The sequence below is a fragment of the Triticum aestivum genome, chromosome 3D (genome assembly GCF_018294505.1).
Source record: "Triticum aestivum cultivar Chinese Spring chromosome 3D, IWGSC CS RefSeq v2.1, whole genome shotgun sequence".
Classification (NCBI taxonomy): domain Eukaryota; kingdom Viridiplantae; phylum Streptophyta; class Magnoliopsida; order Poales; family Poaceae; genus Triticum; species Triticum aestivum.
The window spans coordinates 278,724,792-278,747,223 of record NC_057802.1 but is presented as its reverse complement, the minus strand read 5'-3'; positions in this window follow the sequence as shown (position 1 = coordinate 278,747,223).

Genomic DNA, 22,432 nt, shown 5'->3' with positions numbered 1-22,432 from the left:
CCGCCAGAGTCATCACTGATAACGGCACCCAATTCACAAGGCGCGCCTTCATGCAATACGTTCAAGCCCTTAGAAGCAAGGTCTCATTTGCCTCTGTTGCCCACCCCAGAAGCAACAGACAAGCTAAGAGGGCGAACGCTGAAGTGCTGCGAGGACTCAAGACAAGAACATTTGTTAGGCTGCAGAAGTGCGGCAGGTGCTGGATTGATGAGCTACTGGTGGTTCTTTGGTCCCTACATACGACACCAAATCAAGCCACCGGCCAGACTCCCTTCTCCCTAGTCTATGGGCAGAAGAAGTGATCCCCACGGAACTCATACATGGGTCTCCTCGATTATTTGCCTACGATGAAGTAGAGCAAGAGCAGCACCGGCTTGACGATGCCATGCTCATTGAGGAGAACCGTCTCTGGGCTGCTACGCGTGTTGCACGCTACCAGCAAGCCCTGCGCCGCTATCACAGCCGAAGGGTTCATGCCCGGAGCCTTGAGGAAGGTGACCTTGCCCTTAGGCGTGTTCAGTCCGCCTAGGGTGAAAACAAGTTGACGCCAAAGTGCGAAGGCCCTTACCGGGTAGCACGAGTCACCACACCAGGCGCAGTCCATCTGGAGACCGGAGATGGCATTCAGTTGTAGAACTCATGGAACATTGAGCTTCTCCGTAAGTTCTACCCGTAAGGTGTGACTGTCGGGCCCTGTTCGGCAGCCACCCTTTTGTACAAGCTTTGTCGATGCTGCATGTGACCCTTTCTACAAAGCCAGGTGCAAACCCTGAGCAACAGATGAATAAACAAAGCGCCGGGGGCCCCCAAAAAATTGCATACATGCATAGCATATCATGAGCATGGCATGATCATGTAGATAAAATCATATGTAGCTTTGTTTACCTCCGCACTAAACTGCAGGGCTCTTGCCGCGGACTCAGTCCCGAGAGAAGAAGCGGAAACAAGCCTACATATCGGTCCGCGACAAGCCAGACAGATAAGTTCCTTCTTATCCATATATGATATGTAAGGAGAAACTTGTGCATATAGAAACCTCGTCGCCTTCGAAGCATGGGTGCTTCCATCCATTGACCCTAACGTTGCTTCGGGCAAGGTGTGTCGGATTGCGGGTTCCGGCAAAATCCTTAAGGTTCGAACTCTGGGGTGCGCATGAAGATCTCTCCCTCCCCCCCAGCTCGCTCACTCACCACGATCTCAAAGCTCAGCTCGTCGAACTCGAAGAACAAGGGACACAAGAGTTATACTGGTTCGGGCCACTGATGTGGTGTAATACCCTACTCCAGTGTGGTGTGGTGGATTGCCTTGTAGGCTGAGGATGAACAAGTACAAGGGAAGAACAGACTCCTGAGGAGAGGTGTTCTTGAGCTCAGTGAGCTTGTGTGGTTGAGGATGATCTGAATGATCCATCCCCTTGCTAAGGTGGTGGCTAGTCCTATTTATAGAGGCCCGGGTCCTCTCCCCAAATGTTAGGCGGGAAGGGATCCCACAACGACCAATTTGAAGGGGGACAGCTAGTACAAGCTATCCTGACAAAAGGTGGTCTTTGCCTGCTAAAGGCTCTGGTGGTGACGCCGTCGTGGGCTCCGCGATGACCTCTGTCCTGCCGTCCTGCTGGTCTTGGTCTCATTGCACCGATATGGAAACCTTTGCCTGACACCTCGGGACTCTTCACCTGTATCTGCTCCTTTAGCACCAAAGAGGAAACCAGTACTTTGCACCCGCCTGGCCTTGGTAGTCACGGCTCACGTCACGGGTACCTCACGAGGTGGCCCTCGCCTTGATCTCTCTGCTCCTCGTGAGCCAGCCTAGTGAGGCTGCCCCTGAAGAGGTCTTATGTCGTCCACCTCGCGCGGCTTGGCCCCTCGCGAGGGTCTTGAGTGTTTGCTGGTGAAGATAGGCCGTACCAGGCCGCTAGAGGAGCCACGCCATGGGCCGCAAGCAGGCAAGTCTGGGGACCCCCGTTCCCAGAACGCCGAAATTAGCCCCCGGGCACAAGGCGCGCTCGGACTTGGCTTCGAGGCAAAGCCAAGGGGCAAGTGCGGAGCGCCGCGGGCCCAAACCACCTGTGGCCTTGATTGACGCATGGCAACTGACGGGATGTGGGCATCTCCGCTTCCCCACGCTGCCTTGGCAACTGCCCGACTTGACGAGTCCCTGGTGCATGCAGAGAAAACAATCATTACCTGCGATCGTGGGGGTCGCCGGTTGGCCTTCTCCTGCTATAAATGGGGAGGGGGCGGAGCCCCCGTCGCCCATCTCTTCCCGGTCCGCTTGTTTCTTCTTCCTTGCTTCACTGCTAGCAGCGACACCCATGGCGCTGATGAAGAGGTTCTCTGCCGCGGAGAAAGGAAAGGCTCACCAAGAGGGGCCCGACTCTCCTCCGCCCAAGAGGGGGCGCGGTCGCCCTCGTAAGCACGCCGCTACCCCTGCTGCAGTTCCCCGCGGGCGACGGCGAGTCTCTTCTGGGTCCGGTGCCGCTCCGGGCATCGGAAGCGGTACTTCTCCTCCTGGTGGGAGCCGCTTGAGGCGCGGCGGCCCTGTCGATGAAGGGAGGCACACCGTGGTTGCTAGGCCTCCCCGGCCGCGCTTCCACTCGGCGGAGGTGCTGCCGGAGTTCGTTGTGTGGTCGGAGAACCGGACCAACACCTGGCTCCAGCTTCCACGCTTCTTTGCCGGAGAGCTGCAAGCAGACGGCTGCTGCAGCAAGGCCCCGTGGGTCGCAGTGGAGGTTTCCATTGCGGGCAACATAGCCCTGGCCCGCGGCTGGCAGACGTTTGCCCGCGCGCGCCCTGGGCAGGCAGTGCACCCTCCACTTTAAGTACGACGGTGTCGCGACCCTCTTCGTGAGGGTGTTCGGGGAAGACGGCCGCCGCGCCAGGTGCTGCCCAGAGGACAGCGATGGCAGCGAAGTGCTCGGCCTTGGCGACGGCTGCGACGAGGACGAGGGCGAGCTCGCCCTTGGTGATGGCCGCGGCTCGTCCAGCGGCAGCGGCTCCTCCTCCGGCGAAGGCTCCAGCAGCGGCGGCTATGACCAGCCGACCCGTCACCGCACTCGCGTTGAGGACGGTGGTGGGTCATCGCACCCTGGTGAAGCGCGAGGAGGACTATGGCTGAGTTGGAGGGAGCGTTGGGGACTGATTCTCAGGAGTAGCCGCAGGTGTAGGGGCCGTTTTTGCCTGTTTTTCTTTCTTTTCTTCCCGCGTCGCAAGAAACAAGTATGGGGCCCCGCGGGGGCGTATGATGAACCGTAACACTTTTCCTGCCTTTGCTATGTTTATCATTTCTGAGTTGTGCCGCGGCATCAGGGTTTTACATAGGCATGTAAAGATAACTTAGCTCGGTGTGTCTGAAGTAGCTTCCGCCTCGTGAGGTGCGCATCCCCAGCACCTGGTGAGACCTCCTTGCTGCAGACTTGGGGGCGTCGGGGTACTGCAAAAAATTGTTAAGAAACCCTTATTCTTCCTTGCTGAGGGCCCCAGGCGTAACCGGTCATGACCCAGTGCTCCACGTCGCGGTACCATGGGGCACAGACTTAAGAGAGGGGGGTGTGCCAGTTTGCGAGCTCGGACGAGGGTGCCTCACGAAGACCTGGGGAAACACTTACGCACGCACCCTGTCCAGCCCCCTCGCGAGGCATGCGAGGGAGAGTGCGGGGCCAAAACAAAGAACCGAGGAAAAACAGAGGGAAAAGGGAATCGAACCGAGCGAATGAGAAACACCAGAATGCGAATTTCTATTAAAGAGGGACAAGCCAACTACGGAAAGCAAATGAACAGCCCTGTCCGACACCTAGTCTAGTCTTCTCACCAACGCGGAGCTAAGTGCTGCCACTAGGACGTGGGAGGGAGCCCCCGAGGCCCGAGGGCGGCACTCCGGAGACTCCGGGGCGTGTATAGCCCCACTCATTATTACGTGAGAGTGTCACGAGCGGAGACCTTCACAGGCACTAGGCCTTGCTTCATGGGTAGAACTTCCGGAGGTGCTGGATGTTCCAGGCGTTCTGGATATGGACCCCGTCCTGTGTCTCCAGGCGCACGGCGCTAGGCCTGGAGACGTGGGCAACCCTAAACGGGCCCTCCCACATGGGCGAGAGAGCTTATGCAACCCTTCCCTGGAGAGCACCCGCCTTAGGACGAGGTCGCCCACCTCGAGCGTCCTGGAGCGGATGCTGCGGCAGTGATACCGTCACAGCGCCTGCTGGTATCTTGCCGCCCGGAGTGTGGCTTCACGGCGGCATTCCTCCCCCAGCACAAGGTCCAGCCCCCGCATGGCGTCCTGCTGCGTCTCATCAAACGCCAGGACCCACGTGGAGCGATGCTTGACCTCGTGAGGGAGAACCACTTCTGCTCCGTAGACGAGGAAAAAAGGGGTCTCACCTATTGGCTTTGTGGTGGTGGTGCAGATGGACCACAGCACGGACTGGAGCTCGTCGTGCCAGCCCCTGCCGCAGGCCTCGAGCTTCTTCTTGAAGGTCATGGTGTTGAGGCCTCTCAGGACCTCCGCGTTGGCGCGTTCGGCTTGGCCATTGCTCCTGGGATGTGCCACCGAAGCGTAGCAGATCTTCGTTCCAAGGTTAGCACAATATGTCTTGAAGAGATTGCTAGTGAACTGCGAGTCGTTGTCGGTGATGATGCGGTTAGGGACCCCGAACCGGCTCACGATGCCCTTGATGAACTTAACTGCGGACCCGGCCAGGATGGTGCGGACAGCCTCTACCTCTGCCCATTTGGTGAACTTGTTGATGGCGACGTAGAGGTAGCGGTAGCCCCCAGGCGCTTGAGGGAACGGGCCTAGGATATCCAGCCCCCAGACCGCAAATGGACACGAGAGCGGGATGGTCTGGAGGCCCTGATCTGGTTGCTGGATCTGCTTGGCGTGGAATTGGCAGGCCTCGCAGGACCTCACTAGCTCGGTCGCGTCGTTGAGTGCCATAGGCCAGTAGAACCCGCTGCGGAACGCCTTGCCGACTAGGGTACGTGACGACGAGTGGTGCCCGCAGTGTCCGCCGTGTGTGTCAGCCAGCAACTCATTCCCCTGCTCCCTGGAGACGCATCGCAAGGAAACATCATTTGGCTGCTTCCTATATGGCTCACCGTCCTGGATGCAATATGCCGTAGCCTGTCGGGCCACGCGCTCCGCGTCTTCCTCTTTCTCCGGCAGCGTCCCTTGCGTCAGGTATTCCTTGAGCTCCTCGGTCCAGCACCCCTCCCGAGTCTCGGGCGCCAGGAGCAGGCGCGCTCCTGTGGTCGGGCCACAGGCGGGGGCTCCCGAGGCCGGTGGTTGAGGGAGTTCCTCCTGAGGCGACGCCAGCCCCATAGATGGGGGTGCTGCTGATGGCTTGAAATGCCGCTCTTCGAAGACGCCGGGCTCCTGGGGCAGATGCTTGGATGCCCTTCTGGTGATGTCGTCGGCTTCCTTGTTCGTGCCACAAGGCACGTGCTGCAGCTCCAGGCCCAAGAACTGCTTCTCCATCTTTCGCACCTCCGCGAGGTACGCCTGCATGTGCTCGTCCTTCGGCTCGTACACCTTGTTGGAGAAGTTGACGAGGAGCTGCGAATCACCCTTGATGGTGAGATGTTTTACCCCCAAGGCCATGGCGACCTTGAGACCGGCTATCAACCCCTCGTACTCCGCGATGTTGTTGGAGACCTTCTCACCCCGCTGGAAGCAGAGCTCCACGGTGTAGTAAAGCTTGTCTTGGGCGGGCGAGATGAGCACGGCTCCAGCCCCCGCGCCCTGGCGTGCGAAGGCGCCGTCGAAATACATGACCCAACCATCTGGCCTGGCGCTCCTCCCGTACCGCCACTAGCGCCGCGCTGGCGGAGTAGGGAGTGGCGGCAAGGTAAAGCACCAAGGGCTCGAGGGGACAAGGCGGCACCATCACCGGGGGGCTAGTCAGGTATCTCTTGAGGTCTTGAAACGCCAAGTCGGCCTCGGGGGTCCACTCGAACGGGCCCTTCTTCTTCATCAGCTTGAAGAACGGCAATGCGCGCTCCCCCAGCTTGGAGATGAAGCGCCCTAGCGAGGTCACGCAGCCCGCAAGCTTCTGCATTTCCTTGAGAGTTTGCGGTGGGCTCTTGTCTTCTATCGCCTTGACCTTCTCTGGGTTAGCCTCGATCCCCCTGTGGGACACGAGGAAGCCCAACAGCTTGCCGGAGGGGACACCGAACACGCACTTCTCTGGATTGAGCCGCAGGTCCACCTGGCGCAGGCTTGCAAAGGTCTCCTCCAGGTCCTGAATCAAAGTTCTCGCCTGCCGAGATTATACCACGATGTCGTTGACGTAAGCTTCAGCGTTTCTCCCGAGCTGCTGACCTAGGGCGATGTGCATCAGCCGTTGGAAGGTTGCACCTGCGTTGCACAACCTGAGCGGCATGCTAGTGTAGCAGTACACCCCGCATGGGGTCAGGAAAGTCGTCTTCTCCACATCCTCCACCGCCATCTTGATCTGGTGGTAGCCCGAGAACGCGTCCAGGAAGCACAGCAGGTCGCACTCGGCGGTGGAGTCGACAATCTGGTCGATGCGCAGAAGCGGGAACAGGTCTTGGGGCAGGCCTTGTTGAGGTTGGTGAAGTCAACACACATGCGCTCCTTCCCGCCTTTCTTTGGCACGACAACGGGGTTCGCCAGCCACTCCGGGTACCGGACCTCGCGAATGACACCTGCCGCTTTGATACGTCTCCAATGTATATAATTTTTGATTACTCCATGCTATTATATATTTCATTTTGGATGTTTAATGGGCCTTATTATACACTTTTATATTATTTTTGGGACTAACCTATTAACCCAAGGCCCAGTGCAAATTGCTGTTTTTTTGCCTATTTCAGTGTTTCACAGAAAAGGAATATCAAACGAAGTCCAAACGGAATTAAACCTTCGGGAGAGTTATTTTTGGAACAAACGTGATCCAGAGGACTTGGAGTGGACGTCAAGAAACAACCGAGGAGGCCATGAGGCAGGGGGCGCGCCTACCCCCCTGGGCGCACCCTCCACCCTCGTGGGCCCCTCGTGGCTCCACCGACCTACTTTTCCTCCTTATATATACCTACGTACCCCGAAACCATCGAGGAGCACCACGAAAACCTAATTCCATCGCCGCAACCTTCTGTACCCATGAGATCCCATCTTGGGGCCTTTTCCGGCGCTCCGCCGGAGGGGGAATCGGTCTCGGAGGGCTTTTACATCAACTCCATAGCCTCTCCGATGATGTGTGAGTAGTTTACCACTGACCTTCAGGTCCATAGTTATTAGCTAGATGGCTTCTTCTCTCTCTTTGGATCTCAATACAAAGTTCTCCTCGATCTTCTTGGAGATCTATTCGATGTAACTCTTTTTGCGGTGTGTTTGTCGAGATCCGATGAATTGTGGGTTTATGATCAAGATTATCTATGAACAATATTTGAATCCTCTCTGAATTCTTTTATGTATGATTGGTTATCTTTGCAAGTCTCTTCGAATTATCAGTTTGGTTTGGCCTACTAGATTGATCCTTCTTGCAATGGGAGAAGTTCTTAGCTTTGGGTTCAATCATGCGGTGCTCGATCCCAGTGACAGTAGGGGAAACGACACGTATTGTATTGTTGCCATCCAGGATAAAAAGATGGGGTTTATATCATATTGCTTGAGTTTATCCCTCTACATCATGTCATCTTATCTAATGCATTACTCTGTTCTTATGAACTTAACACTCTAGATGCATGCTGAATAGCGGTCCATGTGTGGAGTAATAGTAGTAGATGCAGGCAGGAGTCGGTCAACTTGTCACGGACGTGATGCCTATATACATTTTCATGCCTAGATATTCTTATAATTAGGCACTTTTCTATCAATTGCTCGATAGTAATTTGTTCACCCACCGTAATACTTATGCTATCTTGAGAGAAGCCACTAGTGAAACCTATGGCCCCCGGGTCTATTCTCCATCAGATTAATCTCCCGTCAACTAGCTATTTCTGTCGCCATTTATTTTGCTATGTTTACTTTTAGTCTTTGTCATAAAAAAACCAAAAATATTATCTTATCATCTCTATTAGATCTCACTTTTGCAAGTGGCGTGAAGGGATTGACAACCGCTTTATCACGTTGGTTGCAAGGTTCTTATTTGTTTGTGTAGGTACGAGGGACTTGCGTGTGGCCTCCTACTGGATTGATACCTTGGTTCTAAAAAACTGAGGGAAATACTTATGCTACTTTGTTGCATCACCCTTTCCTCTTCAAGGGAAAACCAACGCATGCTCAAGAGGTAGCATGCTTCCAGCTTGCGCGTCTCCTGGACGATGAAGGACTGCTTCTCCATGGATTGCCGTCACGCCTTCTGCTTCACGGGCGCACATTGGGGCACACCCTTAGGTGATGCTCGATCACCCCCCTCGGGACCCCTACCAGCTGCTTGGGTTCCCAGGCGAATACCTCCTTGTTCGCGCGCAGGAACCTCACCAATGCCTCCTGTTGATCCTGGTCGAGGTTGGCGCCTATGGTGAAGGTGGCTCCTGAGGGTCCACCTTCCTCGACCGGCACTTGCTTAGTTTCGGCCCGATCTTGAGTGAAAAGCTGCTACTTCTTTGCCGGTGCGGCCTCCTTAGCTCCGGGGGTGGCCTCATCGGCCGGGCGTGCTGCCGCAGCGGCTTTGAGGGCAAGCTTGAGCGCCGCCAGAGCCTCCTTGGTCTCTCCATCTACTGTGAGGATGCCCTTGCTCCCTGACATCTTCATGAGGTTGTAGGCCGGATGAGTTGCCACCATAAACTGAGCCAGTGCCGGGTACCCGGGATGGAGTTGTATGGGAGGCCAATGCGGGCGATGTCGAAGTCGATCAGCTCGGTGCGGTAGTTGTCACGAGTGCTGTAGGTCACAGGAAGGCGGATCTGCCCTAAGAGGCTGGCGGAGCCGCCGCCGACCCCGGAGAAGGGCTTGGTGGGACGAAGCCATTCGTGCGGCACATGAAGCAAGCCGAAAACTTCCACGGAGAGCACATTAAGGCCAGCCCCGCCATCGATGAGGGTCTTGGTGACGGCTACGTTGCAGATGGTGGGCGTTCAAAGCATTGGGAGCACCCCCGAGCTGGTGGTGGTGATGGGGTGATCCCCCGAGTCGAAGGTGAGGTCGGCCTTGGGCGCCGCCCAGCCTGGGGGACCTCCTTGATGCATGGAGGTGGCGCCGATCTGGCCGAAGAACTACTTGGTGTGACGGTCCGAGGGAGGTTCTTGTGAGCCGCTGAGGAGGGCTACGACAGCGATGGGCGCAGGTGTCGCGAAGCGCGTGACGAAGAGGCCGCGCAGCTACTCCCAAGATGCCACTGAGGATCCCGGGAGGGTGAGCAACCAGGCGCGCGGTGCGCCAGTGAGGGCCATGGGAAACCAGTTGGCCATGACCTTGTCGTCGCCCCCAGCCTCCAAGACGGCCTCTTCGTATGACAGTAGGAAGGCCGACGGGTCTGCCGCGTCGTCGTAATGTGGCGGCATCTCCGGCATGAACCTGGACGGCCACTGTACCCGCCGCAAGGCGGGGGAAAAATCTTTGAGCCCCCTGGCGCCGTCGTGGGCGTCCGTCGTCACAGCCGAAGGAGCAACGTCGGCCATGGGGACAAAGCGTGGAGGTGGTGGAGCGGTGGAGCGTGGATCGACAAAAACGAAAGCTTCGGCGCACCCCTACCTGGCGCGCCAAATGTCGGATTGCAGGTTCCGGCAAAGCCCTTAAGGTTCGAACTCTGGGGTGCGCACGAAGATCTCTCCCTCCCCCTAGCTCGCTCACTCACCACGATCTCAAAGCTCAGCTTGTCGAACTTGAAGAACAAGGGACACAAGAGTTATACTGGTTTGGGCCACCGATGTAGTGTAATACCCTACTCCAGTGTAGTGTGGTGGATTTGCCTTGTAGGCTGAGGATGAACAAGTACAAGGGAAGAACAACCTCCTGAGGAGAGGTGTTCTTGAGCTCAGTGAGCTTGTGTGGTTGAGGATGATCTGAATGATTCGTCCCCTTGCTAAGGTGGTGGCTAATCCTATTTATAGAGGCCCGGGTCCTCTCACCAAATGTTAGGCGGGAAGGGATCCCGCAATGGCCAATTTGAAGGGGACAACTAGTAGAAGCTATCATGACAAAAGGTGGTCTTCGCCTACTAAAGGCTCTGGTGGTGACGCCGTTGTGGGCTCCGCGATAACCTCCGTCCTGCCGTCTTGCTGGTCTAGGTCTCATTGCACCGATATGGAAACCTTTGCCTGACGCCTCGGGACTCTTCGCCTGTGCCTGCTCCTTTAGCACCAAAGAGGAAACCAGTACTCTGCGCCTGCTGGCGCCCGCCTGGCCTTGGTCGTCACGGCTCACGTCACGAGAACCTCACGAGGTGCCCCTCGCCTTGATCTCTCCGCTCCTCGCGAGCCAGCCTAGTGAGGCTGCCCATGAGGAGGTCTTGTGTCATACGCCTCGTGAGGCTTGGCCCCTCGCGAGGGTCTTGAGTGTTTGCTGGTGAAGATGGATCGTACCAGGCCGCTAGAGGAGCCACGCCGTGGGCCCCAGGCAGGCAAGTCTGGGGACCCCCGTTCCCAGAACGCCGACAAGGTGGTTGTAGAGGCCTTTGACGGAGAAGATTCGACGAGGGGCTGGTCCCTTACCACAATTTTTTAGCCCGGCAGGCCTAGTCCCGCGGCAACGAACGGAAGGCGCCGGCAGGATAGCTTGCCGGAGAAAACTTGTTAACTTAAATGTATAGAGGCATTCCACCTCTGCATGGACGTAATACATGCACAAGTACCCGACAAGGCTGGTCTTTTCTCATTAATATGCGGATAAACAAGTACAGATCTTACAGAGCACAAACATGGATAAAGAAGATTACATATTCAAGATTAAAGTTTGGCAAGCGCCTACAGGGTTTAGACTGAAAAAAATAAGTGCCCCGTAATCCCTTTCTTGTCCCTCCTCTCCTAGGAACTACAGGGGAGGTGAAGAGGGCAAAAGGACCACCCGGGCAGAAGCCCAGCCTGACCCTGTCAGGCCCCACGGGACGGATCCTGGCAAGATCAGGAGGGCGCGGACGAAGGTGATGGATGGGGAGAGCGGTGGGGAGATCCCCTGGTCACCGCCACTAGGGCCAGCAGGACGCGGCAGGGCGAACAAAGCCAGAGCCCATGAGGAAGCTTGTCGGGGCCCAGCTGGAAGGCTGCTGGAGGAGCCGAAGGCACCATCTACACCTCCACATCCAACTTCCCGGCAAATCGCTTTGCTGGGGAGGATATGCAAGTGCAGATGGTGGTGCCACCTGATACGTCTCCAACGTATCTATAATTTTTGATTGTTCCATGCTATTATATTATCCATCTAGGATGTTTTATATGCTATTTTATATGATTTTTGGGACTAACCTATTAACCCAGAGCCCAGTGCCAGTTTTTGTTTTTTCCTTGTTTTTGAGTATCGCAGAAAAGGAAAACCAAATGGAGTCCAATTGACCTGAAACTTCACGGAACTTATTTTTGGACCAGAAGAAGGCCATGTAGTAAAAGAGTTGGGCCAGAAGAGTCTCGGGCTGCCCACGAGGGTGGGGGGCACACCCACCCCCTGGGCGTGCCTCCCTACCTCATGGACAGCCCGGAGACCCCCCTAACTTGTTCTCAACGCCAAAACCTCTTATATATACTGAAACCTCCAAAACATAACCTAGCTCAGGAGTTCCGCCGCCGCAAGCCTCTGAAGCCACCAAAAACCAATCGGGGCCCTGTTCTGGCACCCCGCCGGAGGGGGGATCCCTCACCGGTGGCCATCTTCATCATCCCGGCGCTCTCCATGATGAGGAGGGAGTAGTTCACCCTCGGGGCTGAGGGTATGTACCAGTAGCTATGTGTTTGATCTCTCTCTCTCGTGTTCTTGATGTGGCATGATCTTGATGTATCGCGAGCTTTGCTTTTATAGTTGGATTTTATGATGTTTCTCCCCCTCTACTCTCTTGTAATGGATTGACTTTTCCCTTTGAAGTTATCTTATCGGATTGAGTCTTTAAGGATTTGAGAACACTTGATGTATGTCTTGCATGTGCTTATCTATGGTGACAATGGGATATTCACGTGATCTACTTGATGTATGTTTTGGTGATCAACTTGCGGGTTCAGTGACCTTGTGAACTTATGCATAGGGGTTGGCACACGTTTTCGTATTGACTCTCCGGTAGAAACTTTGGGGCACTCATTGAAGTTCTTTGTGTTGGCTGAATAGATGAATCTGAGATTATGTGATGCATATCGTATAATCATACCCACGGATACTTGAGGTAACATTGGAATATCTAGGTGACATTAGGGTTTTGGTTGATTTGTGTCTTAAGGTGTTATTCTAGTACGAACTCTAGGATAGATCAAACGGAAAGAATAGCTTCGTGTTATTTTACTACGGACTCTTGAATAGATCGATCAGAAAGAATGACTTTGAGGTGGTTTCGTACCCTACAATAATCTCTTCGTTTGTTCTCCGCTATTAGTGACTTTGGAGTGACTCTTTGTTGCATGTTGAGGGATAGTTATATGATCCAATTATGTTATTATTGTTGAGAGAACTTGCACTAGTGAAAGTATGAACCCTAGGCCTTGTTTCAACGCATTGCAATACCGTTTGTGCTCATTTTTATCATTAGTTACCCTGCTGTTTTTTATATTTTCAGTTTACAAAAACCTATATCTACCATCCATATTGCCCTTGTATCACCATATCTTCGCCGAACTAGTGCACCTATACAATTTACCATTGTATTGGGTGTGTTGGGGACACAAGAGAATCTTTGTTATTTGGTTGCAGGGTTGTTTGAGAGAGACCATCTTCATCCTACGCCTCCCACGGATTGATAAACCTTAGGTCATCCACTTGAGGGAATTTTCTACTGTCCTACAAACCTCTGCACTTGGAGGCCCAACAATGTCTACAAGAAGAAGGTTGTGTAGTAGACATCAAGCTCTTTTCTGGCGCCGTTGCCGGGGAGGTTAGTTCTTGAAGGTATATCTTTAGATCTTGCAATCGAATCTTTTTGTTTCTTGTTTTATCACTAGTTTAGTTTATAAAAGAAAACTACAAAAAAATGGGGGTGCCTCATATGCTTCATCTTTTTAAAATCTTTCATGAAAATAAGGATTCCGATAATTGGGCTCAATTGCTAGAGGAAGAATGCATTAGAATGTTTGGCACTAAATCTTTGAATGATGAGCATGACTGCAATGTTGTTAGTATGAACTCTATGAATATCCATAGTACTAATGATGATTGCACTAGTCATGATGAAAATGCTCTTATAAGCATGTCAACTTTTGTGGAATACGTAGAGCTTGCACGTACACACCAAATAGGGAAGATAGATTTTGCAAGAGGCATAAGTATTTGGAAACTAAATGGTTGCAAGAAAGGCTAGATGATTGTGCTGAATGATTCAATATTTATCGCCATCCTTGTGAACTTTGCAATGAACATGGTCATTTAAAGCTCCAATGCTATTTGTTTCATGACCAAATCGTGTCCAAAAATTGTGATAACTTGATTACCCTTGAGCATCATAAAGAGCTTAGTCTTCTTTTGGGGTATGAAGAAATGAAACATATAACTGAGGGTATTCCAAAATTTAATCTTGATAGATTTCTTGATTTTGATCTAGAAGAAATTTTTATGTATTGTGCGGTGAATTGCATTGAAAATACTTATATTGCCAATTACATAAAGACAAGAAAACAAATAGAAGATGAAGAGAATACTAATGAAAGGGAAGAGGCTTCCCAATATCCTCCTATTATTTCTTATGACGAATCAGGTAACGAGGAGGAGCTTTCTATTCAACCAATCTCATTAATAAGGAGCTCAAAAAAGAGGGTTAAACCCACACATGATGTGTAGAAGAAAAAGAAAAGACGGAGAAGCAAAAGGTGGAAAGGTATCCCTCCCAAGTGATGTTGCTTCTATTACTCATTGTGATGATGATAATTGCTATACTATTATTGGTCCTATCCATACTATTAATGATGAGAGTGATTATGCTTATGATATGAAAAGGCCCAAGCTTGGGGATGCTATGTTTGATGAGAATGACATGTTTGAGAATTTATTTGTTGCAATTAATGTTTGTCCCAAACTTGGGGATGCTATGTTTTATCAAGATGATATGTTTAACCTCCCAAGCTATGATATGCAAATTTATCATAATGATAGCATGCCTCCTATTTATGATGATTATATTGATGAAAGTGGGTTTGGAAGAGTGTCAACTTTAGGAAGTAATGATCCCACTATTTTGGAGGGTGTTTAATCTTATAATATTTATGAAAGTGGATTTGGAGTGGTCATGACTTTATTTAGTGATGAATCCACTATTTCGGAAGAGGTTTCAATTGATTATGATGAGAACAAAGTTGCTACTTATGATGATTATTATGATGAAACTTATGCTATAAAAATTAGTGATGATTATATTTATAAAACTTTTCATGATTATGATTACCCTTTTTCTGAACGTTACTCTTTTAATGTGGAAACAATTTATAGTATTCAAGTTTCTTATGATACTCCCACTATTCCGAATGAGAAGAATTTTGCTTATGTGGAGAGTAGTAAATTTTCTATGCTTGTATATCATGAAAAGAATGCTGTATGTGATGGTTACATTGTTGAATTCATTCATGATGCTACTGAAAATTATTATAAGGGGGGAACATATGCTTGTAGGAATTGCAATAATATCAAGTTTCCTCTACATGTGCTTAAAGTTTTGAAGTTATGCTTGTTTTGCCTTCCTATGCTAGTTGATTATCGTTCCCATAAGTTGTATGCTCACAAAATCCCTATGTGTAGGAAGTGGGTTATACTTAAATGTGCTAGTCATATTCTTCGTGATGCTCTCTTTATGTTTCAGTTCTTATCTTTTATGCGAGCATCATTGAAATCATCATGCCTAGCTAGGGGCATTAAACGTTAGCGCTTGTTGGGAGGCAACCCAATCTTATTTTTGTTCTTTGCTTTTTGTTCATTTTAGTAATAAATAATTCATCTAGCCTCTGGTTAGATGTGGTTTTATGTTTTAGTTGGTGTTTGTGCCAAGTAGAACCTTTGGGAAGACTTGGGTGAAGTCTTTATGATCTTGCTGTAAAAAAACAGATACTTTAGCGCTCACGAGATTAGCTGCCATTTTTTTACTGGAGAGTGCTTTTAGGTTGATTCTTTTTTCAGATGATTAATAGACAAATTCCTCAGGTCCACCAATTTATTTCAGAATTGTTGGAGTTCCAGAAGTATACGTTTGATACATATTACTACAGACTGTTCTGTTTTTGACAGATTCTGTTTTCATTGTGTTGTTTGCTTATTTTGATGTATCTATGAGTAGTATCGGAGGGTATGAAATATAGAGAAGTTGTAATACAGTAGATGTTGCACCAATATGAATTTATAATGAGTTCACAACAGTACCTAAGTGGTGGTTTTATTTTCTTATACTAACGGAGCTTACAAGTTTTCTGTTAAGTTTTGTGTTGTGAAGTTTTCAAGTTTTGGGTAAAGATTCGATGGACTATGGAATAAGGAGTGGCAAGAGCCTAAGATTGGGGATGCCCAAGGCACCCCAAGGTAATATTCAAGGAAAACCAAAAGCCTAAGCTTGGGGATGCCCCGGATGGCATCCCCTCTTTCGTCTTCGTTCATCGGTAGCTTTACTTGGAGCTATATTTTTATTCACCACATGATATGTGTTTTGCTTGGAGCATCATTTTATTTTCTTTTGTTTTGCTTTCCATTTGAATAAAATACCAAGATATGAAATTCTTAAATGTTAGAGAGTCTTCACATAGTTGCATAATTATTCGACTACTCATTGATCTTCACTTATATCTTTCAGAGTAGTTTGTCATTTGCTCTAGTGCTTCACTTATACCCTTTTAGAGCACGGCGGTGGTTTTATTTTGAAGAAATAGATGAACTCTCATGCTTCACTTATATTATTTTGAGAGTCCTAAACAACATGGTAATTTGCTTTGGTTATGAAATTAGTCCTAATATGATGGGCATCCAAGATGGGTATAATAAAAACTTTCATATAGAGTGCATTGAATACTATGAGAAGTTTGATACTTGATAATTGTTTTGAGATATAAGGATGGTGATATTAGAGTCGTGCTAGTTGAGTATTTGTGAATTTGAGAAATAAATGTGTTGAAGTTTACAAGTCCCGTAGCATGCACGTATGGTAAACGTTGTGTGACAAATTTGAAGCATGAGGTGTTTCTTTGATTGTCCTCCTTATGAGTGGCGGTCGGGGACGAGCGATGGTCTTTTCCTACCAATCTACCCCCCTAGGAGCATGCGCGTAGTGCTTGGTTTTTGATGACTTGTAGATTTTTGCAATAAGTATGTGAGTTCTTTATGACTAATGTTGAGTCCATGGATTACACGCACTCTCACCTTTCCATCATTGCTAGCCTCTTCGGTACCGTGCATTGCCCTTTCTCACCTTGAGAGTTGGTGCAAACTTCGCCGGTGCATCCAAACCCCTTGATACGATACGCTCTATAACACATAAACCTCCTTATATCTTCCTCAAAACAGCCACCATACCAACCTATTATGGCATTTCCATAGCCATTCCGAGATAGATTGTCATGCAACTTTCCACCGTTCCGTTTATTATGACATGCATCTTCATTGCCATATTGCCTTGCATGATCATGTAGTTGACATTGTATTTGTGGCAAAGCCACCATGCATAATTTTAAATACATGTCACTCTTGATTCATTGCCCATCCCGGTACACCGCCGGAGGCATTCATATAGAGTCATACTTTGTTCTAGTATCGATTTGTAATATTTGAGATGTAAATAAATAGAAGTGTGATGATCATCATTAATAGAGCATTGTCCCAAAAAAATGCCAAATAAAAAAAGGAAGGCCAAATGAAAAATGAAAAAAAGGCCAAATAAAAAAAGGAAAGGCCAAATAAAAAATAAAAAAATAAAAGGGACAATGCTACTATCGTTTTTCAACACCTGTCCTTCAAAGTAGCACCATAATCTTTATGATAGAGAGTCTCTTGTTTTGTCACTTTCATATACTAGTGGGAATTTTTCAATATAGAACTTGGCTTGTATATTCCAACAATGGGCTTCCTCAAATGCCCTAGGAACTTGGCTTGTATATTCCAACAATAGAGTCTCTTCGTGAGCAAGCAAGTTGGATGCACACCCACTTAGTTTCTTTTGTTGAGCTTTCATACATTTATAGCTCTAGTGCATCCGTTGCATGGCACTCCCTACTCCTCGCATTGACATCAATTGATGGGCATCTCCATAGCTCGTTGATTAGCCGCGTCAATGTGAGACTTTCTCCTTTTTGTCTTCTCCACACAACCCCCATCATTATATTCTATTCCACCCATAGTGCTATGTCCATGGCTCACGCTCATGTATTGCGTGGAAGTTGAAATTTTTTGAGAATACTAATGTATGAAACAATTTCTTGGCTTGTCATCGGGGTTGTGCATGATGACAGCATTTTGTGTGACGAAGATGGAGCATAGCCAAACTATATGATTTTGTAGGGATGAGCTTTCTTTGGCCATGTTATTTTGAGAAGACATAATTGCTTAGTTAGTATGCTTAAAGTATTATTATTTTTATGTCAATATTAAACTTTTGTCTTGAATCATATGGATCTGAATATTCTTGCCACAATAAATAAGATTACATTGATAATTATGTTAGGTAGAATTCCACATCAAAAAATCTGTTTTTATCATTTACCTACTCGAGGACGAGCATGAATTAAGCTTGGGGATGCTTGATACGTCTCCAACATATCTATAATTTTTGATTGTTCCATGCTATTATATTATCCATCTAGGATGTTTTATATGCTATTTTATATGATTTTTTGGACTAACCTATTAACCCAGAGCCCAGTGCCAGTTTCTTTTTTTCCTTGTTTTTTAGTATCGCAGAAAAGGAAAACCAAATGGAGTTCAATTGACCTGAAACTTCACGGAACTTATTTTTGGACCAGAAGAAGGCCATGGAGTAAAAGAGTTGGGCCAGAAGAGTCCCGGGCTGCCCACGAGGGTGGGGGGCGCGCCCACCCCCTGGGCGCGCCTCCCTACCTCGTGGACAGCCCGGAGACCCCCCCTGACTTGTTCTCGACGCCAAAACCTCTTATATATACTGAAACCTCCAGAACATAACCTAGATCGGGAGTTCCGCCGCCGCAAGCCTTTGTAGCCACCAAAAACCAATCGGGATCCTGTTCCGGCACCCTGCCGGAGGGGGGATCCCTCACTGGTGGCCATCTTCGTCATCCCGTCGCTCTCCATGATGAGGAGGGAGTAGTTCACCCTCGGGGCTGAGGGTCTGTACCAGTAGCTATGTGTTTGATCTCTCTCTCTCTCGTGTTCTTGATTTGGCACGATCTTGATGTATCGCGAGCTTTGCTTTTATAGTTGGATCTTATGATGTTTCTCCCCCTCTACTCTCCTGTAATGGAATGAGTTTTCCCTTTGAAGTTATCTTATCAGATTGAGTCTTTAAGGATTTGAGAACACTTGATGTATGTCTTGCATGTGCTTATCTGTGGTGACAATGGGATATTCACGTGATCTACTTGATGTATGTTTTGGTGATCAACTTGCGGGTTCAGTGACCTTGTGTACTTATGCATAGGGGTTGGCACACGTTTTCGTCTTGAATCTCCGGTAGAAACTTTGGGGCACTCTTTGAAGTTCTTTGTGTTGGTTGAATAGATGAATCTGGGATTGTGTGATACATATCATATAATCATACCCACGGATACTTGAGGTGACATTGGAGTATCTAGGTGACATTAGGGTTTTGGTTGATTTGTGTCTTAAGGTGTCATTCTAGTACGAACTCTAGGATATGTCGAACGGAAAGAATAGCTTCGTGTTATTTTACTACGGACTCTTGAATAGATCTATCAGAAAGAATAACTTTGAGGTGGTTTCGTACCCTACAATAATATCTTCGTTTGTTCTCCGCTATTAGTGACTTTGATGTGACTCTTTGTTGCATGTCGAGGGATAGTTATATGATCCAATTCTGTTATTATTGTTGAGAGAACTTGCACTAGTGAAAGTATGAACCCTAGGCCTTGTTTCAACGCATTGCAATACCGTTTGTGCTCACTTTTATCATTAGTTACCTTGCTGTTTTTATATTTTCAGTTTACAAAAACCTATATCTACCATCCATATTGCACTTGTATCACCATCTCTTCGCCGAACTAGTGCACCTATACAATTTACCATTGTATTGGGTGTGTTGGGGACACAAGAGACTCTTTGTTATTTGGTTGCAGGGTTGTTTGAGAGAGACCATCTTTATCCTATGCCTCCCACGGATTGATAAACCTTAGGTGATCCACTTGAGGGAAATTTGCTACTGTCATACAAACATCTGCACTTGGAGGCCCAACAACGTCTACAAGAAGGAGGTTGTGTAGTAGACATCACCACCACCTGACGGTGACGGTGCGGCTGGTGTTCAGACAGAGTCAGAGCCATCGTCCTCCCCATCGGTGCCATCGCCATCACCGTCGCTGTCCAGCTCGTCGCTATCGCAAGAGGAGTAGCTTTCATCGTCGGCTGAGCTCTCTGCACAGCACCCTAGGCGTACACCCGAATGCCCAAAGACCTTGACGGAGAGGAGGGTGGCGTCCATTAACTTGAAGTGAAGGATGTGCCCCGCCGCCAAGCTGTGAGCACGAGTGAAGGTCTTTCGGCCATGCCGGAGGAGCATGGCATGAGGAGCAAGGAAGTCTACGTCCACCCGGATGCTGCCGTTGCAATAGCCCCTCATGTGCGGCCTCAACCATGGCGGCTGTTTGACCTCCATCACCCTTGCAAATGGGGTAGGAAGCCGAAGACGGCTATGCGGGGGCCCGCGCAACTTGACGACAAACCCCAGCGGCTGATTCCCGACATGGCCCTCGTTTGGGACCTGAGCGGCCGGGTGGGGTGATCAGAGCTCCGCCCCGTGAAAGTGCGTTATATTGACTAGAGGGGGTGAATAGGTGATTTTTATGAATTATTCACTGAGGAATTTGCGGGTGAGGAAATTCCTTAGCGAAGAACTAATAGCAGCGGAATAAGTACTCAAAAGTAAACATAACAGAACACAAGCATGGTCATCATGATGAAATGAAGACAAGCACAGAGTACAGAAAGCGTAATCACAGGATAACACAGGATGAAGACAAACAGACTGAAGAAATTGAACTGAGGAAATTGAGAAATTCTTCAGTCAAAGTCTTGAAACACAGATATGAATAAGTGCACAACACAGCTATGAGGAAACGAAAGAGTTGAGGAAATAGAACCAGTAAGCTCGGTGAAGACAATGATTTGGTAGACCAGTTCCAACTGCTGTCTCAGTTGTACATCTGGTTGGAGTGGCTAGGTATTTAAACCTAAGGACACACAGTCCTCACCGTATTTTCTCCTTGAGCTAAGGTCTCACAGACCTCGCCCAATCACTCGTGGTAAGTCTTCAGGTGACTTCCAAACCTTCCCAGACTTGGTCACTCGGCGATCCACAATTCCTCTTGGATGCTCTAGACCTTGACGCCTAACCGTCTGGAAGAAGCACAGTCTTCAAAGGTAACAAGCGTCAGATCCACGCAGGATCAATCTCTTCAGTGATGCTCAATCACTTTGGGTTTGTAGGTGTTTGGGTTTGGGTTTTCCTCACTCGATGATTTTCGCTCAAAGTCCTTGGAGGATGGGATGCTCTCAAATGACAAGTGTCAGTTTCTCTCGGAGCAGCCAACCAGCTAGTGGTTGTAGGGGGCGGCTATTTATATCCTAGGGAGTAGCCCGACATGATAAGACATAAATGCCCTTCAATGATATGACCGTTTGGTGGATAAGATATTTTGGGACAGCTGGCACAAGGCACATCAACGGTCGGAAATTTGAGTATCAAATTCCTCAGGGCTATCATGATCCTCACTGTGTAGGCAATCCGCACTGGCGAATTCCTAACTCCTCAGTCAGAACAAATTCCACAGAGACTAGAAGAACTTCGTCTCTGTCACTGAAGAATATGAGTGAACTGTATGAGATTTCCAATGGCTTCACTCGAAGGGATTGGTAGGTGTAGGATTTTGAGTTGAGCATCACATGGAAAATTTTCCTTAGTATTTCCTCGACCCCCTTTAACAGTACGGTGTTTCCTATGACTCAAGAAAGAGAAAACGAAACTACGAAAACAAAAGTCTTCACGCTTCATGTTCCTCGAATGACTACCAAGTCTTCAAGGTCACACCAATTTCTTCACTTTCAAAGTCTTCAGAAAGTCTTCAGAAATCCAAAGTCTTCAGTCGAAGAACTTCATTTTTAGGGGTCGACTTTCTCTGTAAATATCAAACTCCTCATAGACTTATAAACCTGTGTACACTCATAAACACATTAGTCCCTTAACCTATAAGTCTTCAATACACCAAAATCACTAAGGGGCACTAGATGCACTTACAATCTCCCCCTTTTTGGTGATTGATGACAATATAGGTTAAGTTTTCAATGGGGATAAACATATGAAGTGTAAATACTGATATTGAGGAATTTGATATCAAGATATAGAAGAACTCCCCCTGAAGATGTGCATAGTGAGGAATTTGCTTTTGAAGCAATGCACACTTGAAGAGTAGAATCATGGAGATCTCCCCCTATATCTTGTAATTCATACACGCATTTGACATAATATATGAAGAATTTGAAATGCATGATGAAATATGGTGACTGATGTAATTCAGCATGCGTGCATTAACATTAGCGAGGAATAAGCATGCAGAAAATCACAGCAAAAGTATCAGGCCACCATAGAGTTTAAGTTTACAGCTCGATCCAGCAAAGTCATCAGAAGAATGAGAGTTGTAACTTAGAAAAAAACGCCCGTATAAGATAGACCCGCTTGAAGACTAACTCAAGTTTCTCCCCCTTTGTCATCGAATGACCAAAAGGATCGAAAATGAGGACTAACGCCCCTGAAGAATATCAAGTTGATGGAGGAGCGCCAGCGTTGTTGGGGTCGTTTGTCATAGTAGGGCCTGTTGCAGTGTCGTCCAAGTCTTCATGCTCGTCGGTGTCGCGCGATGAAGAATATGAGCTGGCCACCAAGGAAGGAACCTTGACCTTCTTGTATTTCTTCGGTGGAGGAGCAGACCAGTCAAAATCTTCCTTGAGACCCATTTTCTCCAGATCTTCTTCACCATATACATGTGACAGAATAGCCCAGGTGCGACCGAAGACTTCATGGAGGTAGTAATGGTTTTTCTTCACTGCATTATGGGTAGCAGTCATGTTGTGAAGAATCGAACCAAACTGACGCTTGACCCATTTATGGTTTCGATCCACCTTCTGGTGAAGACTAAGAAGCAGCTCACGGTCAGTCATCACTCGAGGAGCAGTGGCT